Here is a 4800-nt window from a genome sequence, read left to right as displayed (position 1 = left end):
CAGTTTGGGGAAATTTTGAATTAGATGAGAAATCAGATGAAGATGAGTCAGAGTGATGAGAGGGTAATTTTGAAGATGATTTTGACTTAACTTTGTTTTGAGAATAATATTCATTAGTTAAGTCTTTTGTTTTAAGGCAAACTACTTCCATACGAATATCTTTGACTTGTTTTTCAAGTTTTGAAATTTGAATTTTCATATCCTTAACTTCACCTTGAAGATCAGGAATTGAAGGTTTAGAACCTTTTGAAAGTTCTTTTTGAGCACGACGAAGAATATTTGTAATATTGATATCATCAAATTTTTCTTTTGATGTAGAGGAAGAAAAAAGAGATGAAAATTTGTTTTTGAGTTTAGGATTATCAATCCTATCAATAATATTTTGAATAATTTCTTCTTCTCCAATTAAGACATTTATAGTTTTACAACCACAAATTTCTTTATCATTTGAAGAAGTACAAGAATCAGAATTTTGAGTAGATTCATAATCAGAATCTTCTTGATTGAGAAAAACTTGTTCTAATTCAGAGTTAAACTCATTATCAGAACTAGCTTTAATAAGATTTAAGAGTTGAGTTTTAGTATTTTCATCAATTTGAAGAGTACTAATTTTGTCTTTGAGAGGACATCTATTGGAATAATGACCAGTCTTGTTGCATTTCCAACAAGTAATATTTGAATCCTTTTTTGAATAATTTTTTGAAAACTTTCTCTTTGAAAATTTTCTCTTTTTTGAAAATTTCTTTTTGTCAAAATTTTCGGCAGGAGAATAATTTAAATATATTTTCTTTGAAAATCTTTTCTTATGGAAAAGTTTTTTCGATTTTAAAGAAGGAGGTAAGACTTTCTCAAATCTATATTGCTCACAGAATGATCCTAAATCATTTCGAGTTTGAGATTTTTCTGTTTTCAATTTAGCTTTGAGTTTTAAATCATTACATAAATTGAGAGCTTCTTTATTAATGAAATTAATAATTTCACCATAAGTAAGCGTTTGAAGGTCATCAAATTCTTTGAAAATTGAATTTTTTACTTTTTCAGCAAAGAGTTTTGGAAGTCCAGAAATGAATTTTTCTTTCCAAAAAGATTGTTAACAATCTATTCTTTGCATGATACGAGATAAAAAACATATCTTTGTACCATCTGAAATCTTGAAGTTTTGGGCATCTTAACTTCATAAGAATATCATTTTGATGTTGCATTAAATTTTCTGGAGTACCTATGAAATGTTTGATAATAGTTAAACCAAGAACAGTAAAACTATCATTAATAGGTTCTTCATTCTCATTAAGAATAATACTGTTATTATCATCAAGCTTGACAGAGGAAAAGATAATATTTTTCTCAGTACTTGAGAGATAATAATCCCACCATTGACCAAGCTGTCCTGTGAATCCAAGAACAATATTATTTGTAGCTTCAATCCTTGAAGCTCCTTTTGCTAAAAAGGTTTTGTAACAAATAGTCATTTGTCCCAAAAGATTAATAATTTAAAGTTCAGTAAGTCCGTCTAAGTTCCATTCAACTCCGGAATTACCGTCATATGATTTTTGAGCAGGTAACTTTTCTTCGAAAAGTTGATCTGGAAATGATGGTCGAGGATAAAATTTTGGAATATTTTGATAATCAGTTTTTCTGAGTTTATTGATAGAATCGAATTTTTCATCAAGAAATTGAGATTTGATTTCATCAATTGTGTTGATGTTTTTTGAAACATGAAAATTTTTTAATTGAGTAACAAGTTCTAAAAGAACTTCATTTTCTGTTGAAAGAGTTGAAGATTTTCCAAAAGTAGGAATTAAATCATCATTTTTGAAAATTGTTGAAGAAGATGGTTTTGATAAATTCTTATCCTTACTTTTACTGTCCCGATATTCAGTAAAAGAATCCTTTTGAGCAGTAGAAGTTTCAGATTCAGAATTAGATTCAATGCGATTGAGTTGAGAACACATAGATTGAAGAACAATGTTTGTAAAATTGTTCTGAGATTGAATATTTTTAATATCCTTAGCAACAAACTGAGATTCATCAAGTCGTTCTTTTGGATTTGGAATGCATTTGAGTGGAGATGCAAGTATTTCAGTTTTTCCCTAAAAAATAACAATTTCTTGTAAAGGAGGATGAGTAGATTGGAAAGTATTTCCTTCTGGAGTTTTTCAAGATTTTGAAGGAGTTTTGGTGGCAAAAACTTGAGGTTTTTCAGGATTTTTACCAAAAACTTTGATTTGAATCCAATCATAAAAACTTTTTTCTGTAGAAGATTCGAAATAATCTTCCCAAAATTGTTCTTTTTCTTTTGAAGAAAATTGATGTCTAAAAATTTTTTGAAAATTTTTTACACTAATATCTTGATCATGTTTGAATTCTTTTCTTCTATCAATTTCAGAAGAAATGACATTACATTGATGATCAAGTGAATCTTGATTTGAAGGAGGAACCATATCTACAAAAGTAGGAGACTCTGGTTTTTCAGTTTCTTCTTCTTTTTCTTTAGGTTGATAAAAAGGGTTTGGGATCTTAGGAGTAAAATCAACTCTTTTGAAAGATGAAGTAGAATTTCTATTGTTTTGGAAAGAATTTCTTGGTTTTTCTTCAGATCTGGTAGATCTTGATGAAAAAGACCTTTGAATTCTTGATGAAGATCCTTTGAAAATAACTTTAGCTTTTCCATCAGAAAAAGTTAAAATTTCATTTGGAGTAGAATTAGTTTGAGCTGGAACTGGAGCTTGAATGTTTTCAAAATTCCATTTGAGTCCTCTGGATTGAAGATTCCAGGGAATTCTTTTGGTAATTTCAACATTTGAATGAAAAGTATTAACTTCAACCAAATGACTTTCTTCTTTTGGGGAAGAACGAAGAGCGCCAATAAATTCACATCTTGCATTTCATGCAGTGAGTTAGAATTAATAAAGTAAGCTTACCACGAAAAATTAGGTATAATTTCTCTAGAATTTTTTTATTATTTAGTTATAGGCAATTAACTTTTTCAGATTGTCATTCATTTTGGTTTAATTTATCAACAACAGGGTTCAATTATAAATACCCAACTACAATTCTCACCACTTGGATTCCGAATTAAAAGTAGCTCGTCTTATGTTTAGCGTTCAAGAGATACAGATATGAATAGACACGACTTCATCTACTTAAATATGTATTCTCATTAGGGATATTGGTACTTTTCATTCTCAATCTTTGTCATCTAATACTAAAATTGATAAAGAGGCAATTTCTGTTACGAGTATAGTTACTTATTAGACTTGGAATTTTGGATCATCCAAGAGTTTGAGATTGATCGAAAAATTTACGAGCACCATTCTATCAACACACTTCATGAACAAATGCGTAATAATTTCTTTAATTATACATAACAAAGATTAAGTGTTTACCTTTTTTTAAAATCAAAATTAAATGGCGACCAACTTTCAAATTACAGAATTTATGTTTATATTTAATAAGATCAAGAAAGAAATATTTTATCCATGGATAATTTTATATAATACATAATACCGTCATTTACGAACATATTAAAACCCTATTATAATTTTGGATATTTATTTCGATTATGACCTTGTCCATTGTCTCTTCTTGATTTGTTGCCTGCCTTGATATTGACCTTCACTATTTTATCTTTAAAATTGAATTGTGTGTTTAGCTTTAGTATGATCAGTTCAAGTGTCAATAAGTAATTGAATATCTTAAATGAGATTCATATCCTTAATTTATGATGTTTAATTACTTAGCATTGCTTGAATAATTCATAGATTGTTGCTTAATATAAATTAAATTATATAACTTTACTCTTAGTAGATTATTATGGCCTTGTAAATCGAAAATTGTTTTAGACTTTAGACAAGCAAGCAAGCGAGGATATTATATGGTGCATATTCACTCATTATTTAAACCCGACAATTAATTGCATATTGCCAACCCCACCAATCCTCTCCACTAACTGCAATTAATATTGACACTTGATTACGATAAAGATTAATAAATACTGTAAAAAGTAGGCCCGGTTTAGCACTTATTTATTGGGATTGACTAATAGATCTTGTTTGAGGCATTTTTTTTTTTTTCAGAATTTGCTATTCTTATTTACTTAGAGTATCTCTATGAAACTCTTTAAATATGTAATGCTCTCTACTTTTAAAGAGGTTGTCCTTAAAATCATGCTCCAAAAACTCACTAAATTAACATTTTAATTCAAAGAGTGGGTTTGAACCCACTCTCTATAATTAAATGAATTCAAAATATTTCAATTTTCAATGTAGGAATATAATATAATAATTTAGAGAAAAGTTAGTTAAAATAAAAGATAAAGAAAAATAATAAATATTTTTTTAGAGTAGTAAAATTAAGTATTAAATATAAAGAATTTGTTGGAGTACTTCAAAATTTTCGTTCTCTAAATTTAGAAATGCTCTCCAAATTATAGAATATTCGATTTAAAAATCGAGGGTGTTATGAAGATGCTCTAACGGAGAAAATAATCAAAGAGACGAAAAAATATAGCGAGGAGTCAAAATATGATATCTATCTAAGACATTGCTAATTGGTTGCTTCCTTTTCTGTAGCTGTTTTGTCCATTTTTATCTACCATCGAACATGCAATGAGTGCATTTTAGGAGGGAGCGACCATATTGTATTATTAATTATAACGTCGGGTTTGATTTCGTTTGGTTTGATTCGGTTATGTATCATAATTATTTTTTTAACATTTATAATAATACTACATTAATGCAACTAATGACATTTTCAATCTTAACTTTTACAAAATAACGTAGTCCAAATTAAAATTATACA

Source organism: Olea europaea, chromosome 6, assembly GCF_002742605.1.
Source record: "Olea europaea var. sylvestris chromosome 6, O_europaea_v1, whole genome shotgun sequence".
NCBI classification, from domain to species: domain Eukaryota; kingdom Viridiplantae; phylum Streptophyta; class Magnoliopsida; order Lamiales; family Oleaceae; genus Olea; species Olea europaea.
The sequence above is the reverse complement of the archived record's forward strand: the minus strand, read 5'-3'. Positions refer to the sequence as shown.